Source organism: Homarus americanus, unplaced genomic scaffold (genome assembly GCF_018991925.1).
Source record: "Homarus americanus isolate GMGI-L3 unplaced genomic scaffold, GMGI_Hamer_2.0 scaffold37032, whole genome shotgun sequence".
Classification (NCBI taxonomy): domain Eukaryota; kingdom Metazoa; phylum Arthropoda; class Malacostraca; order Decapoda; family Nephropidae; genus Homarus; species Homarus americanus.
This window is the reverse complement of record NW_024731852.1, coordinates 1,924,472-1,943,428: the sequence shown is the minus strand read 5'-3', so window position 1 is coordinate 1,943,428 and position 18,957 is coordinate 1,924,472. Positions and strand designations below refer to the sequence as shown.

Sequence of the window (18,957 nt, the reverse complement as noted above, 5' to 3'; positions counted from 1 at the left end):
GTCGGGTCGATGTATCTTTAGCTGACTACATTCAAAACGTTCGACTTTACTTTTATTCTCTTCGCCACTGATCGGCTTGTTAGCCGCTTGGGCGATCGGTCACGTCTCTTTTCCTTTATAGTCTTGACCAAAAGGTCGGCTCGCTAGCCGCCTGAGAGATTGGAGCGCCTGAACTTGCTTAGCTTATACTAAAGACGGGCAAGGGGGGACCTAGTTGAGCTTTATAAGCATCTCAGGGGGCACTACTTAGTTGAGTGTCCTTGCTTGGAGCTGGCGGACGCTCGCCCCACAAGGGGTCACAGCTCAAGATTGAAGAAGCCGCCAGTCCGGAAAACCGTGAGGGCAAACTTTTTCGGAGTGAGGGTTGTAAATTCTTGGAACAATCTATCAGAGAGTGTTGTGACGGCACCGAGTGTGAGCTCTTTCAAGAGAAGACTTGACCAACACTGGAGCGGGTTCAGGTACATTCAGGAGCCGGTGCATGCCCAGTATTTGCCAACAGTGCGTGACAGAGACGTGACCGATCGCCCGGGTGGCTAGCGAGCCGACCTTTTGGTGAAGAATATAAAGGAAAAGAGACGTGACCGATCGCCCAAGCGGCTAACAAGCCGATCAGTGGCGAAGAGGATAAAAGTAAAGTCGAACGTTTTGAATGTAGTCGGCTAAAGATGCATCGACCCGACCCTGGGTCTCGTGCTCACAATTTTACTTGTGAGTACTTAGGCTGTATGTAAAGGCGATTGTGATTGGTGGATCTGTTTTGGGTTGTATGACTTTTAGGAAAATGATTAAAGATAGGAAAGGTTGATTTTTTTTTGTAATAAAATAATCATTGTTATTTAAATTCATGGGAAGTTAAGATATGTTCGTATATTTGGTTAAATAGTGAAGAAATTTGTATTAATGAGTTTTGTAGTTGGCATAAAATGTAGTGGGTGTTTTTTTTAAGATTTTGTAGTAGTTTATTTTCAGAAAATAGCAACCGCAAGGAAGCCGCAGTGGGCTGCCGCATGAGCGTTAAGTTGGAGCCAACTAGCGTGGGAAAGGTTGATTTTTGCAGAGACGTGACCGGCACAGAGGTAGACCCCGAATTTCGAGTTTAGGTGAATGAAATTGTTGAATGGGTGTTGTGTTTGTGCTGTTATATACTGGAGGCTATATAATGGTACTACACTGTCGGTTGTGTGTGTGTTTGTTTATGGTCGTATTTCGTTGTCTGTTATGGTTCATGTGTTAGTTTTATACGCAGACTAGAGTGTTCTTAATTGTTATTGTGTATGTGCTTTTGTTTAATTAATTTTGACTTGTTTGTTGTAAATTTTGAAGGTTGATGCCTTTTATTGCAGGTGTACGGAAGGCTTATACTGTGGAATAGAGAAGAGAACGTGGCCTAAGTTTGTAGGTGATGTCTAGCGCGTCTACACTTGCGGTGAGGAATTCGTCAATATGGTATTTAAAATGGAAGGTGTAGTTGTTTTTGACTAAAGAGAAGTAGCTGTAATATGAAAATTGAGAAGTGGTTCATGGCTAATATATTTGTATTGAGAATTAGTGTAAGTTTTATAGGTTAGGTAATAAATGCATTTTTTCAGGTTGTTGTTGGAGGTGGAAGGAGCCGGTATTTTTTTGAGGTAGACTAGGGGAATAGTGAGGGTAAGTGACGTTGAAGTTTGTAAAATAGTTGTTAAATTTTAAATAGATTTTTGGTCTTGTGCCGTAGAGCAATAGAAATGTTAAAAGTTGACATTAAAATAAATGATTGTGGCTTGAGTTTGGTAATGTTAAGTTTAAAATGTTGAATTTTGTGCCTCGGCTGTAGATTAAAGAAAATGTAAATGAGTTTTGATAAATTGATTTTATTATATAGTAGTGAGAGATTTGATAAATGGATAACGAATGACCTTTTTTCAGGTTGGGGTCTGGTGGTGGTCCTCGGTTCTCTAGTGCACCCTAAAGTGCCTAGAGACGGGCACGGGGAGACATAAGTGAGGTGTATAAACCTGTGAAAGGGCACTACTTAGTCGAGGAACCGTACCCATAGCTGACTGACGCCCGCCTCACAAGGGGTCACAGCCGAAGTGGGGGTGCCGGCGGTAGAGCGGTATCGCTCTCGCCTCGCAAGCGAGACGTCTCGGGTTCGATTCCCGGGCCGGTGGAAAGTGGGTTGGACACACTTCCTAGACCCCCTCTGTCCCTGTTGACCTAGCAGTAAAGTAGGTACCCTTTGTAAATCGAAAGTTGCGAATTCGTATCTGGGGAAAGTCGTCGGAGCTAGCCGATAAAATGTTAAAGACTGGAGGGTTGTACGCCCTTGACAAAAAATGCTTTGATCCTTTAGGCAAGCACAAAGTTGGCATGCTGCCTAGTTGGGCGGTGTAGGCGCTTGTGCCCTTCACCTTGCATGGGAATAAGGGGGGGTGAGGGGGGATGCCCCTCGGGGGGGGCCCCCCCTCCCCCTTCTCAAAAAGTGTGGTAATGAGCAATTGAAAAATGTTAGAGTAGAATATAGTCTTGTGTTGACTGTATCGACTAACCAAGAGGAAGTATGGTCGCCATCCAGAGGTGGGGGAGAAGCCGATGTTGGAAAGGATCCAAGTGTTGTAACCAGTCGCCCTGTGCAGCATGTGCTAAAAGGTAATGTATACTGTTAAGTGGTTGAAGGTGGGGTCTGTTTGATATGAAAATGAAGAGGGACTTTGGTCGTGGTTATTGATGTGGTAATTGTTTTCTACAGGAGTTGTTGCAGTCCAGAAGACATGATTGGTGTGTGTGATAATCCAGAGGGACATTAACGCTCGACTGAATGTTGGAAATGAGAGGCAGTAAAGGTGTAAGTATTGTTTGTTGAAGTTGTACCTATACTTTGTTATAATTTGAAGTAGAGCTTTTGTAACATTGACGTATTGTTTTTTGTTTTCATGTTGGTGGTGGAGGAATATGGGCGAATTGTTGAGAGGAGCGCGTCGACACTGGATACGGTGATGTCAAATTGTGCAATGTATTATTTGAAGGTGAGTTGTTATTGTATTTGAAAGTTGTAGGTAAAGTTTGTTATAAGAGGCAAGTGATATATGAGTTTTTTCGGCTAGCAGTACCCATTGATGTTTAAAGTTGGGAGAAATAAGCATGGTGCATTATGGAGGTTGTGTGAAAGGTTTCTGTTGTTTTTCAGGTTTGAGGATGGAGTGGTGGTGGGTAGTGCCGTAACCAGGTTGCAGAAAGGGTGGCCTACTACATGTATGGGGCTGTGCAATGGACTGTGTTGAGGAGAAGCAGCAGCGGCAGTAGCAGCAGTAGCAGCGGCGGCAGCAGCAGCAGCAGCAGTAGCGGCGGCGGCAGCAGCAGCAGCATCGGCATCAGCAGCAGCAGCGGCGGCGGTAGCAGCAGTGGCGGCAGTTGTTTAAGATAAGTAGTGTGGTGCATCGTGAATTGTTTGTGATAGTTTAGGGTCATAGTGAATTTAGTTGTAAGAAATTGAGTATAATGTAATTGTTGGAAGACGTGTATAGTGATGTAAATTGTAGGTTAGTTTTGGATTAGTGTATGTGGAGAATGGATGTAGCAGGTAATAGAAATGTTGCGACTAGTGTATAGGCATATATATATTTGGTGAGTGGCGTTGGAGCGGTTTAGGGCGTGAAAGGTTTATGAATTGTTGTGGGGGGAACTAATGTGTTGATCTGTTTGTTTTTTAGGCCGGATTGGAGTTTTTGGAATGGTAAGCGGCAGTGATGGTGGAAGAGGCAGTGGTTACTCGGCGACGGAGATGGGAGCGAAAGGGTAAGGAGCCGATTGTTTGTGTTAAAGAGGAAGCGTTTGTTTGAATTTGGTTAAGATGAAAGGTGAATTTGTTGTGGGTATGTATTGTAATTGTATAGAAGTTAGTTGGTAGCAGGCTAGTATTGTTGTTACACACTGGAGGCTGTGTAATGATTGGTACTAGCCTTGGTGAATGGTTTGTAGTAGAGTATTTGTATGTTGGTAAGAAGTTGGCATTTGTAGCGGTTTAAAAGGAAGCAATTTGGTTTTGGTAGACATGCCTAAGAGTGTTGTTGATCGTGAAGGAGAGTGGATGCATGAACGTTTTTGGAATGGTGTTTATTATGGATGTTTGTTTTTTTTCAGTGGAGCAGGGTATGTTCCTCGTGGTAAGAGTAAGGAAGGAGACGACCAAGTATTGTGCATTTACCTTGGTGGTTACGAAGAGGATGCGCCGCGAAGAAAGGAAGAGGCACGTCGACGACGGAGCCGGGAATAACCGCGGAGGTTGCTCCATACCAAGAGATAGTGTTTTTGTGGGTGAATTATTTGAGCAATGGGAAATGATAGTTTGCCTAGAAGTGTGGCCATGAAGTGTATACTGTAGGTAGTATAAGAAGAGCACCACGAAGAGTTTCCCGAGTGCGACGAAGCCGACAGGTGCACTGCCTCGTAGGTATAATGCATTTGATAGAAAAGGCCATTTCGAGTTGACCTCCATTGTTGTTTTTTCTCGGTTTCAGATAGAAGCGACGGGGCGAAGTCGCTTTGGCCAAGTCGTTGTAAGGAGCCGAGAAGATGATGTTTTGTGAAGGTATAGCCGTCGTCCCTGTGACTGGAGGCGAGAAGAATGCGTCCTGTGAACGTATAGCCGTTGTCCCATTGACCGGGGTGTATGGAGCCGAGAAGATGGTGTCCAGTGAATGTATAGCTGTTGTCTCTGTGACTGGAGCTGAGAAGATGTCCCATGAACTTCTAGCTGTCGTACCATTGACCAGGGTGTATGGAGCCGAGAAGATGGTGTCCAGTGAATGTATAGCTGTTGTTTATGATTGGAGCCGAGAAGATGTCCCGTGAACTTCTAGCCGTCGTCCCTGTGACTGGAGCCGAGAAGATGTCCTGTGAACCTAATAGCTGTGGTTCCAGTGACCGGGGTGTATGGAGCCGAGGAGATGATGTTCTGTGTATGCATAGGTGTTGTCCCTATGAAGATGATGTTTGATGTACTGTATTATATTGCTAAGTGTATAGAATATATGTATTTGAGTTGAATTTTGTGTTTTCTTTATTGCCTGATGTGCATTTTGAGTGACACATAAGGTAGAAGACGACGACAAGTGATTGGGCAACAGAAGAAGTGGAGCGGCACGAGAAGATGAAGGTAATGTGTGAAGAATTGAGATTAGTTAATGTAATATGATTGTATGTAAAGTAAAGTAAAGTAAAGCTGTTGAAATGCATCATTGAGATTAGTTGATGTAATATGATTTTAAGTAAAGTAAAGATGTTGAAACGCATCATTGAGATTAGTTGATGTAATATGATTATAAGTAAAGATGTTGAAACGCATCATTGAGATTAGTTGATGTAATGATTTTAAGTAAAGTAAAGATGTTGAAACGGATCATTGATATTGAGATTAGTTAATGTGTTGAATAATTTGACTTGTATTATTGTGTGAATTTTAATGCTGTTTTTGTTTCTCCCCTTTCTTACAGGTACACGGGAACACATGTGGTGTTGTTTAGAGTGTTTATTGAGCAACAAAGGTGATTTTTCAACTGAGAGAGAGTAGTTATTCCTCATTGGTTGTGAGTTGGTGTTTTGATGTTTGTTTGCAAACAAAAGCTCGGACATTGTCGATCTATCACACGACTAGTCCATAGACACGATATCTGTGTCGAGAGAGCTTTATGACTAAACCTATTGTCAGTATTGACAATATGGTTAAAGTCAGTTTGCAAACAAAACATTAAAATACTAACTTAAAACTAATTTGGAATAACTACTTTCTTTCAGTTGAAAAATCACCTTTGTTGCTCAATAAACACTCTAAAATAACTTATAAAAAAAAGAAGGGTTGGCTGGAGCCTATCTTAATAATAAGATAGTGAATTTGAAAAAAATCCCGTTTTCTGTTCACTTGGAGAAAATGGGAAACTATCAAAGAAAATGGGAAATTTTCTCTGGCTCTAAAACTCCCGTTTTCTACAACATCATGCTTTGCTTCTCCAAATCCAATATGGCTGTATGTTAACTTATGAAAATTAAAGACATTGATTATATGCTTTCTTTTATTAGTCTGAAAATATTTCTATGTCCACATACATGAAAAATATACAGAGTCCACTAAGGAAGAAAAATTTTCTAAGTCCACAACACATTAAAAAAAATAAGTCCACAACAAAAAAATACTAAGTCCACACACCATGAAAAAATTTCCAAGTACACAAAGGATGAAAAATTTTATAAGTCCACAACACGGAAAAAACAAAGTCCACACCATGAAAATTTTTCTAAGTCCATAAAGGATGGAAATTGTTCTAAGTCCACACAACATGAAAAATTCTCTAAGTCCACAACACGTGTAAAAAAAAAACTAACTACACGGAACAAAAAATTTCCTATGTCCACAACACATGAAACAAAAACTAAGTCCACACAACAAAAAAATACTAAGTCCACACACCATGAAAAATTTTCCAAGTACACAAAGGATGAAAAGTTTTATAAGTCCACAACACACGGAAAAAACTAATTCCACAACAAAAATTTTTTTAAGTCCACAACACATGGAAAAAAAAAACCAAGTCTACACAAAAAAAAAATACTAAGTCCACACATCTTGAAAATTTTCTAAGTCCATAAAGGATGAACAAATTTTCGAAGTCCACATGACATGAAAAAAAAACTAAGTCCACAACATGAAAATTTTTCTATGTCCACAAAGAACAAAAAATTGACTAAGTCCACACAAAAAAAATACTAAGTCCACACAACATGAAAAATTCTCTAAGTCCACAACACGTGTAAAAAAAAAACTAACTACACGGAACAAACAATTTTCTGTCCACAACACATGAAACAAAAACTAAGTCCACACAACATGAAAATTATCTAAGTCCACAAAGGATGAAGAATTTTATAAGTCCACAACACATGAAAAAAACAACTAAGTCCACACAAGAAAAATACGAAGTCCACAACACAGCAAAAAAAATCAGTCCACACAACATGAAAAACTTTCTAAGTCCATAAAGGATAAACAAATTTCATAAGTCCACAAACAGACAACATTTCAAAGTCCACAAAGGATGAAAAATATACCAAGTCCACATACATTGAAAATTATTACAAGTCCACAACATATGAAAATTTTTCTAAATCCACAAACAATGACAATATTTCCAAGTACAAAATTTCTAAGGTCCACAAAGGATAAAATAATACAAAGTCCACAAACATGAAAAATATAATAAGTCCACAAACAATGAAAATTATTCAAAGTCCACATACATTAAAAGTTATTCAAAGTCCACACACATTGAAAATTATTACAAGTCCACACAAGATAAAATAATACTAACTCCACAAACAACAAAAAAATACTAAGTCCACAACATATGAACATTTATCTAAGTCCACAAACAATGAAAAATTTTACAAGTCCACACACGATACAAAATTATTCCCAGTCCACGGACGTAATAAATTAATACCGAGCCACAGACGATAAAACATTTTCTATATCCACAAAGGATACAAAATATTCAAACTCCACAAACATGAAAAACATACCAAGTACACACACATTCCAAATACACAAAGGCTAAAATAATACTAAGTCCACAAACATCATAAATTATTCCAAGTCCACATACATTGAAAATTATTACAAGTCCACAGAGGATACAAATTATTACAAATCCACACAACATGACAAAAATACTCAGTCTACATTGAAAATTATTCAAAGTCCACAAACGATAAAATAATAACAAGTCCACATACATTATAAATTATTCAAAGTCCACACAGGATAAATTAATACTAAGTCCACAAAGGATAAAACATATTCAAAGTCCACAATCATTATACATTATTCAAAGTCCACATACATTGAACATTATTCAAAGTACACAAACAATACATTATTCAAAGTCCACAAAGGATACAAAATATGCAAAGTCCACACAACATAACAAATTATTCAAATATCCAAACATCATTAATTATTCAAAGTCCACATAAATTGAACATTATTCCAAGTACACAAACAATAAATTATTCAAACTCCACAAACGATACAAAATATGCAAAGTCCACACAACATAACAAAATATTCAAATATCCACAAACATCATTCATTATTCAAAGTCCACATAAATTGAACATTATTCCAAATACACAATCAATTATTCAAACTGCACAAAAGATACAAAATATTCAAAGTCCACAGAAATTGACAAGTATTCAAAATACACAAACAATGAGACATTTTCAAAGGATAACAAATATTCAAATTCCACACAAGATACAAAATTATTCAAAGTCCACAAACATTATACATTATTCAGTCCACAAACTATTCAAAGTCCACAAACATCGTCAATTATTCAAAGTCCACACGGGATAAAAAATTACTCCGATTCCACCGGCGTAATACGTTATTCCGAGTTCGCGTGCGTCGATAATTATTGCCGGTCCTCGGACCCGACGCGTAAATTTCCCGGTCCGCGCGCACGCCAAAAATATACCCGGTCCACAAAAGGCAAAACAAATTCAAAGTCAACAAACATTATCAAATATTCAAAGTCCACAAAAATTAACAATTTCAAGTCCACAAACAACTACAGGTTTTACCTCTCTAGTCCGGCATTCTGTGCTCCTCAAACTCCCGTGGTCCGGAACAATTTTACTTTCTCCAACAGGTAGATAGGCAGGTTTTTTTTTTTTTTCTTGGGAATTATCATTATTATAACATGAGTATTAAATTTTGGCCCCTCACGCCCCAACGTGGGTCAGTGACTTATGCCCGGGTGGGCTAATCCCCTTACAAAAAAAAAAAAACCCAGTAAATTAAGGTTTGTTTACATCCAGCACTTCGGCTGCTCTCTCTCTCTCTCTTTGTCTATAGAGTACAACATTTAACCCTTCAATATATATCACCAATAAATAAGTGTTGCTTTCATATTCTTATGTAGAGTAATGACGATATCTTTTCACGTATGCGCAGTCTCACTTTTTTTTTACCATTAATGGTTAACTACTCATATTGTTCCATTTATTAACATTAAATAACATTACACATACTTCAAACAAACATATTAATTTTTATACATTAATTTTACTGCAGCTAAAATCAGGGTCTTATTTTCTTCAGTTTTATATGTACAACCAATCGGTCACTGGTTTTGTGACCTTTAACGTAAACGATGCCGGCAGCCGTCTCGTCTCCTCCGATATTCCACGTATTATTAATAAATTATATTGTTAATTTTGCACACACAAACATTAATTCAATAAAAACAAATTCACAAACATCAATTAAAATATATATGAACAGTAAATAAGTGTTGCTTTCATATTCTTACATAAAGTAATGACAATATCTTTTCGCGTGTTCGCATCCCCACTTACACGCGCGATCTCTTTTTGTCTTTACCGTTATCGTTAGCTACTTCTATTGTTCCATTTATTAACAATAAATAACATTACTTAAAACAACCATAGTAATTTTACTACAGCTACAGCCAAGGTCTTATTTTCTTCTGATTTATATGTAGAACCATTCAGTCACTGGTTTTGCAATCGACAAAAACAACGCCCTTGTCATTTCCTCGTGTGTTTTCGTATTCTACGTATTATTAATGAATTGTATTGCTCATTTTGCACACATAAACAGTAATTCAATAAAAAAGACATTCAGTAATAAACAATAATGAATCTCTTCTACACGAGAGAAATGACGCTCTTTACGCGATTGTGCCCGTCGTCTGCACGTTGCCGGGCCGTTCGGACCCGTCGAAATTCCGGTTTCCGCCGTCAAAATTTTTATTTATTAATTTTTTTAGCGTGTTCCAATAAAATACGTTAAGAATTAAAAACTCTCGAAATTTGACGAGCTACTATACGACATTTAACCCTTCAATATGTCTTCAAAGAGGCCGTGATGCAGAAAAAGTGGTGCTAGTGCTTCCAAGCATTAGCACAAGTCACTATCTATCCAGGAAAAGGGTGAATTTCCATGGTCCGGCACCGGTCCGATCCCGAGGTTGCCCGACTAGAGAGGTACGACCTGTACGACATTTCGGTCCACAAACATGAAAAATATACAAAATCCACAAAATATCTCACTTATTCAAAGTTCACATACATGCAACACATTTTCCAAATCCACAAACCAAAATAGATTCAAACTGCACAAATGACTATACTATAATCAAACAACAACAACAAGTCAAAACATTTTTCAAACTACAAATAACTTCAATCAATTACAAACAAACATATACAAGTCTACAAATATTCAAAGTCTACACCTAACTCGACTACAATAAAACGGACGCGACGAATTGCACGTCAAACTGTATTGCGAGTCCGCGCTTAACTTCCGTCGATTCGAAGAGGACCGATCCGCGGACGATTGACTTTCGTCGACGACGCCACATTTTTTACGACTCGCGAACGGATCTATAACGACAAAAAATAACTCCGCGACTCCCCCGATTTATTGCGGCCGTTCCGGTCGATTCCGACGACGCGAAACTCCCGACAAAATATTCCCGGTGCGCAATTAACACCCTTCAAATTAAAACCAATAACTATTCCACAATAAACAATTTCATCCTCATCAATTTCACAAGTCCACAACATTAACTTACACTCTTCGACTATTTCCCGATATATAACTGCCCAAACCCGACGCGACCGCGTATTCAAACTACAGACGGTACGTGCATTCTCGTCCTCGATGACAGTTACTTTCCAAATCTAAATACAACTCCTCCTCTTCTTAACAACAAAATTTAGTCAAATATCAATACAATATATCTAATTCACACTCACAACATATTTATAACAACACAAATAAATACAATCCAACATACACACAGCAGCAGTAATACAACCACAAATTCAATTGGTAACAACAAACGTATACAGGGACACAAAAACGACCAACACAGGGAAAGAAAGCAACAAACAAACGGGAGTAACAACAGGATCAAGACCAATGGGAGGGTGAGAAACAAGAAGGGAATCACAATCAAACAGAGGAGGAGAAGGAACAAGCAAAAGAATAAACAAGGAAACGAGGAAGACGTAAGGCGAAGAGGAGGAGTAAAAGAAGGAAACGGGAAGAAGAGGAGGACGGACAGAAGCAGGTAGGGGGGAGAAAGACGAAGGGAGTCACAATGAAACGGAGGGAGAAGAAACCGCACGACAAACATAGGAACGAGGAACGCGTCAAAAAAGGAGGACGACGACGGGGAGGCAGAGGGAAAAGACAAAAAAGGGAGGGCTTACAAATTAAACATTGTGCTCATATTCCTTCCCCTTCCTCTACTCGTCCACCAAATTTTATTATTATACAAACGCCTTCGCAATAAACACCTTAACACGAGTGGAGCAACACGGACTACAGGTGAACGAGTATAAATTCGTGCCAAATATATGAAACTACTATTAACCAAAAATATATTACTGCTGCATCGCGTATTTCCTTACCGGTAGATATCGCGGTCTCAAAATAGGTACCCGCGCGCATTCCACGACCGCCCGCTCTCAAACGCACGGCCACAATTACGTAAAACTGATACACCCGTCGAACCTTCCCGCCATTTCAAACACGCGACTCTTAGTTTCCAAATCATTCTTTACGCATCTCGCGGGTATACTTCCGTAACTACTGCCGTACTTCCCCGCGGTACCTCGGAGACTTTCGTTTGTGCGCCGCCTCGTCTCCGTCCGTCGGTCCTCTTTCCCGTCCCGTAAACGGACCCCGATCGACCGTCGTCCGTATCCGCACCCGCCGCTTTACGTACGACCCTTTCCTAAACCGCCATTTACTAAATTCGTCGTCGTCCGTCCCGCATCGAAAGGTTATTGCGATCGTCGCTTCCGCCGATTTCCCCGCAATTCCTCTACCGCGCGACTTCTTTAAAATCCCCGTCGCATCCGTTTCTCGCGATTACGCCGACTCGGCACTAGCGCGTCAATTCCTTTAATACCCTACAAAATATATCATTCGTTGTCCCCCATCACCATCCTTATCACCTTTTACTTTATATCTTCACTAATATATAACTACTCTCTCTGTCCTAAAAAACCCACCAAATAGTCATCATTTCTCCATTCTTATCGGTTAACTCGACAACACCATCCGTGTCGGTCCGATCTCCCCCGTTCTTTTACTTTCAAAAGGCGCGCGTCCCCGCCGCGTCGTCTCGTATTTACGCTGCCGTTATTTACGGATGCGTCCCGCCACGGATGACGTGCGCGCCGCATTCCGTGACGTTCTACGATCGTAATCTTCTCCCAAAATTAGTGCAAACACCTAGTGATCACAGGCAACATCTTCAATAAATTCATTCTCGACATGTATCGACTTCCTCCGTCTTCGCAGAGTCGGTCTCTAAAAACAATACTACAAACATTATAACAATCGTTACAAACAACACGTGCATTCGTTTGACACGTTAAATCGTCTTTAAAACGATCGCGCCGGCCCGACGACATTGATGCGCGTCTCCTTCTGCGTCGACGAGTGTCTTCCCGCACTCGGGAGCGTGGCGTTCTTCCCGTCTTCCGGAGCATCTTCCTCGCGCGTCGACCGGCGTCTTCGTCCTGGGTTCCCGAATGTCTTCGTCCGGACCGCTCTCGCGCGCCAACTGTACGAGCCGTCTCCGACTCGTATCGGCGCGCTCCTCCGCAACTGAAACGGACAAATTACCGTCAAAATATATCGACAATTATCTACTATTACAAATTATACTAATTCCCAAACAAACTTCATCTAAGTTCATTCTTTCTACAGTATACCTATACACACTCGCCCCACACAAACATATCTACACACTATTGCCAACTAAAACACACAAGCATACCCACTGCAATACTCGACTACCCCACAATTACGTCCCGCGCAAATTACTCCTCCCTCTCGTGCCGTACGCGGGCGCCGACGTCGCGCTCTGCCGTATCTCCGTAAATACCCGCGACCCCGTCGCTTAATGCAGAATCAAATTCGACGCTCCTCCACCCGTCGGTGCGGTGTGCCGTCGCTTTGCCGCCGATGCCGAATGTCGCCGCCGCCTCGAATACCTATACGTAACATAATATTAATTGTACATATTCGTACCATTCCCGAGAATTCGAGAAATCTATAAGACGATTGGGAAGTCCACTCGATCCGGACCGGTGTACTTTACGACCGAATGTACGTCGTGCTCTCGAGGTCGTACCATTTACGTCTGTGAACGTCTAGCGAACGTAACTTCCGCAGATGTCGCGTAAAAATACGCGACGACGGAGATCCGGTACGAGGATAAACGTGTTGGCAGTGAACCAAAAACTATACGGCGAGTTCTGCCATAACGCGTGTTTTGACGACGCGAATTTACTCCGACGCGATTTATGAATTGAGGAACGATATTTGTAAAACGCGAACTCGTTTGCTCCGACGCAATTCCACTCGAACGATTGTTATGGCTTCGGTTCGCGTTCGACATCGCATGTTCAATTGAGTTATGTGTTTTGTTTGTGAACAATTGCAGAAATAATGTATGAAATATTTATGTATACAGTATACCTATATATTATAAGTAAATTGTAAAATTTTAAATAAAAGAGACAATCAAATTACATAGCGTTTTACACCAGCGCTCTCTTTACATCACACACGGTGTTTACAGTTCACGTTCGACGTCGCATATTCAATTGATTTATGTGTTTTGTTTGTGAAGAATTGCAGAAATAATTTATGTAATATTTATGTATACAGTAAACCACTCACAAGGTCCTACAGTGACAAGAAAGGGAAAGTGACCTCGACTGTGACCGTCTGTGCCTATTTTTAGCCGTCCTTGTGTTCGGAGGTGGTCGGTAATGCATATCGGTATATTTACTGATCGTAATACTTATCTCCTATAAATAATTCATTTGAAATTTATTTTTTTTCAACGAATATTCGGTAAATGACTGCGTTAATTCTTGAAACTACCTACATTGGTAAATTTAGGACATAAATGATGAACAGAAGTCACGTCACGGATTCGGAGTTTGGTCCTTAACGATCGCCATAAATATACATTACCGGGTATAATGGTAGCCTCCCTTTTTCGAAAAAAAAGTATATAAATTAAAGAAAATACTTGCAGCATATTTAATATATTACAGTATATTATAAATAAATAAATAAACAAATAAATTCAAATTCCCTTATCATCCTGCGTTATATACAGAAATACTCGAGTCCCCGAGCGAGTACACAAAAAGAAAACGGACGACTAACACATCCTCGAGTGGATAGAGAACGGACATCTCTACTGGGGGACTCGAACGTTTCTTATGTTTTGTGGGCGCTGTAGCATAATATGAATAATATGTAAATTACAATTTACTTATATATATATATATATATATATATATATATATATATATATGTAAATTGTCAAAATTTAAATAAAAGAAAAACTAAATACGTAGCGCTTAAAGTGTACTGTACAGTACAGTGCTGTGGCTTGGCGCGGGGTTATGCAGTTCACGTTCGACATCGCATATTCAATTGATTTATGTGTTTTGTTTGTGAAGAATTGCAGAAATAATTTATGTAATACTTATGTATACAGTATACCTGTACAGTATATGTAAAATGTAAAATTTTAACCGAGAGAGAAAAACAAAATACGTAGCGTTTTATACCCGCGCTCTCTTTACATCGCACACAATGTTTACAGTTCACGTTCGACATCGCATATTCAATTGATTTATGTGTTTTGTTTGGGAAGAATTGCAGAAATAATTTATGTAATATTTATGTGTGTGTGATGTAAACAGAGCACTTGGCCTCTCTCTCTCTGTATGAATGGAATTCGTGGTTTAGAGTGAGTGAATACTACTACTTAAACATATCAATACTATGTTAATTGATCACTGTATAATAAATTCATTCACTCATAATTTCAAATTCCCTTATCATCCCGTGTTATATACAGAAATACTCGAGTCCCCGAGCGAGTACACAAAAAGAAAATGGACGACTGGGACATCCTGGAGTGGATAGAGAACGGACATCTCTACTGGGGGACTCGAATGTTTCTCGTGTTTTGTGGGCGCTGTAGCATAATATGAATATGTAAATTGTAAAAATTTAAATAAAAGAGACAAACTAAATACGTAACGTTTAAAGTGTACTGTACAGTGTTGTGGCTTGGCTCAATGTTTACAGTTCACGTTCGACATCACTCGTTCAATTGATTTATGTGTTTTGTTTGTGAAGAAATACCTGTACAGTATATGTAAATTGTAAAATTATAAATAAGAGAGAAAAACAAAATAAGTAGCGTTTAAAGTGTACTGTACATTGTGGCTTGGCGCAGGGTTATGCAGTGTTTACGGTTCGCGTTCGACATCGCACGTTCAATTGATTTACGTGTTTTGTTTGTGAAGAATTGCAGAAATAATTTATGTAATATTTATGTATCCAGTATACCTCTACAGTATATGTAAAATGTAAAATTTTAAATAAGAGAAAAACAAAATACATAGCGTTTTAGACCCGCGCGCTCTGTTTACTCCACACTTTGTTTGAAACACGTGTGAAGTTTTTAAGTGTCCTCGGTGATTTCCGATTACTGTTTCTCCAATTTTGTGACTATGGAAAACAAGAATATCTCTGGGAAGCACTCTGGTGATCGCATTTCCGGTGGTGATCGTAAAAGAAAGGCTATAACGCTTGAAGAAAAGCTTGATGTTTCATGACTCCTCAGCCTCAACATCAATCTTCTCCCCCATCAAGTTATATTCATATTTTTTCAAGGTAAAGTGTAACATTTACTGTATGATTTCAATATTAGATATGAATGTAACATTTATTTAGACTGTACTACGAAATTTTTTTCGATTTGGAGTAATCTGCACCTAACCCTATTTTCTCCATAAGCCGTCATTTCTATTTCGCGAATTTCTATAACGCGATGTTTTACAAGAACACAACTATCGCGTTATAGCAGAACTACCCGTACTCGAAAGGAAATATCTCGTATGCATCCGCGTAAACTCGATACGCCTCGTCTCCTCGGGACGTGTACGGCGATGAGGATAATCTTAAGTCTGCGTTCAAATGGTGCAATGTGTCTGAGGAGGATCCCTAATTACACTTTTAAGGGAAGTGGATATACCAACGCCACAAACTTTCGGCTTCCGTTCTAAGGGATCGTCCCGTGTACCCGCCTCCGGCGTGCCGCGTTCCTATTATGACCCGCAATGTGCATACAATAACGCCTACTTGCAATACAGTATAAAACATAGGACATAAATACATATACCTCATCCTCCATTACAAGCTACTACATTCTTAACCCTTACACCCAGGTGACGTTCCACAACGTCCATCTGGTCTCCCCTTTTTGGAGGGGGGAGAATTCATCTTGTTTTTCGATTTATCCCAATAGGAAGGGAGGGGGAAGTGCCAGCAGCACCCTAACCCTTGGCTTATGGGTTAAACTCCCATTTTTTAATAATACTTTTCATATTGTATCCAACACTTTTAGACCAGATATGACACCTTCAATTCTATATCTCTATGCTAAATTAAGTACTCTCATTATAACGCCTGTAATGTCCGTCCCTCTACGCATTTTCAATGGCACCCGAGTCTCGTCGTCGGTCGCATTTTCATTTCTCCCTCGTCATCTTTACGTTCTACTCTTTTACTCGTAAATTCCTGTCTTATTTCCTCTCGGTAACCGGTCAAAACTTCCTTCGATATTTCGTCGACGACGCGCCGCTTAATAAATTCTCGTCTCCCTTAAAAACCTTCCGCTTACTCTACGCAATTCCTACGGAGACGCCGAGGCACGCCACGTACGCATTCCTATTCTTCAAAGAACCATCAAGTAAATACCGTACACTGCGATATAAACATTACAATACGGCGTCGTCCGAGATTCTTACCCGCGACTCCCGCGGTTCGAGCGGCGTCCTCGGCCGGGGTCCGTCGAGTCGCCGGTCCGCACAAAAATGACGTTTCTGACTCCCGTCGGGTGACTGCAAATGAAAAATTAAAGTTAAAAAATATACATAGTCAATTAGGCATGCAAATTATACATGAACCCTTGACAACTAACCCAAAAATCTGAATACATTCTCTAAAGACCTGGATACATTTGCCAAACATACACTTTCCATTGAAAAATCTTACATACTTAGGCAGCCACCAAACGGGGAGATACCACCTCCGCAGACAATATTGGAAGCGTAATGTGTCGTCCGTGGTAGATCTTCCTGCTACGTGGCATCCCTAAAATTGTGACCGAGTCCCGGGTCGCTCGTCTGACTTTCTGCCTCGTTAACACGCGATTGTTTCTCTTACTATTGACAACACAACATAAATATATTGTTCCTCACTTTTGATTTTTTTTTCCATTTTGTATTTCTTTAAGGTTCTTCAGTATTATTGTTACATATAAACTAGGTTACCCCATATTTATGTCAATATGTTTTATTTTACTTGTGGAATAAAGCGCCACTTTGAATGCGCACGCGTGTTTTTGTTTCGTTTTTACGGACGGTCCCGAAAATATACCGGAGAGAGCGTCGTCGTTTGTGTCGTCGTCCGAGCCTCTCGCATCGTATTTCGTTGATATCCACCAAAAATGAACACTGTAACTTCAACAATTATTATTATTACATTTTCGCCCCGATGTGGGTCGGAGACCCGTGCCCGGGTGGGCTAATTCCCATAAAAAAAATACGTATTATTTATTTATTTTGCACTTTTATACGTACGAGTGTAGACGAAATTAATCTGCCGTTATTTACGCGATCTCATTTCTTGCGCACTTTCGCCGATTCGACGCGTGCCCTCGTTCTACTCCGGGGGTCGAGTGGCCTCGGGGAGTCTCGTGGGCCCTCGCGGATGCACGTCAAATACCCGACGACGACGACCCCTCCGGGAACGTCGTCGCGTCGACCTCCGGCGCGCCCCGCGACGAGAAGACCGCTCCGGAATTTCGACGAGACGTTACGTCGAAAGGCCTTCCGGACTATACCCGCGAAGAATGACTACGAGTGGCCTCGGACCGAACCCCACGCCTCCCGAGACACGTTCGAGTGAGGCTTCGGTCTCCGTGGTCGCCGATCGCCGCAATATAATACCAATTAAAACACTGCACTGTATGGCAAGTCTACCCTACAATGAATCCCCAAATCTGCTGTACCAAACATTCACTTGCCTAAAACGGTTAGCAGAGACACATCCACCCAGGCAAAAGAGGGGACTTCAATCGACTACTCTTGTTACCGACGACGAAATGTACGGCGGAGGAGCCGCGCGCTCGGTCCGTGCGCGTCAAACCCGAGTGTTCCCTTAATCGCGGGCTGTGGTTCCGCCGGAAGATGCCAGTCCTTAATTTCTGCAACGTGAAAGCCCGTCCTCCCAATTTCTCGCACGGCAACCGCCGGACGCGACCGCCTGCCGATGCCCTCTGGGTCCCACGCCACCCAAACAAACCCACCTAACTTTAGTAAATGGAAACGTACGTGCCCGAGAGTGGCGTACGAGTATTCTACGCGCGTCGCCGCATTTATTTTCCCGCCGAATGCGTTCGCCAATTCTCGACCCTGCGCATTTCGATGCGTTTTCCATTGAAGGACTAGGGTGTGGTTAGCAAATTATTTGTTCCTCTAATTGACATATATACAACTTATAAACCCTTCTTGACACTCACAATTTATAATTATAGTCACATATTTTATAGCAAACTCCAATAAACTTATCTAATATTTATCCCATTAATATCAACACTAATAACTGGTCACTTTGACTAAGTGTGTGTAGTGTAATTGTAATCACACAAAATGTTACATTATTAATAAGGTGACCATCATATACTATAAAACTTATTAAATAAAACACAAAAAAGGAACGACAGGTGGTAGGCGAGAGAGGTGGTATGTGGAGGGAAGTGATAGAGG

The 18,957-nt window shown here is 40.5% G+C and overlaps 2 long non-coding RNA genes across 2 annotated transcripts; both read left to right on the top strand.

Annotated features, from left to right (window-relative positions):
• Positions 1–1,258: 1,258 nt before the first annotated feature.
• Positions 1,259–2,077, top strand: LOC121867885. The gene is made up of 3 exons (XR_006089256.1): positions 1,259–1,429; positions 1,593–1,653; positions 1,912–2,077. It is a non-coding gene; the product is annotated as an uncharacterized LOC121867885 (long non-coding RNA).
• Positions 2,078–2,158: 81 nt separating this feature from the next.
• LOC121867884 lies at positions 2,159–3,301 on the top strand. Its single transcript, XR_006089255.1, has 3 exons — positions 2,159–2,634; positions 2,735–3,011; positions 3,173–3,301. It is a non-coding gene; the product is annotated as an uncharacterized LOC121867884 (long non-coding RNA).
• Positions 3,302–18,957: the final 15,656 nt, after the last annotated feature.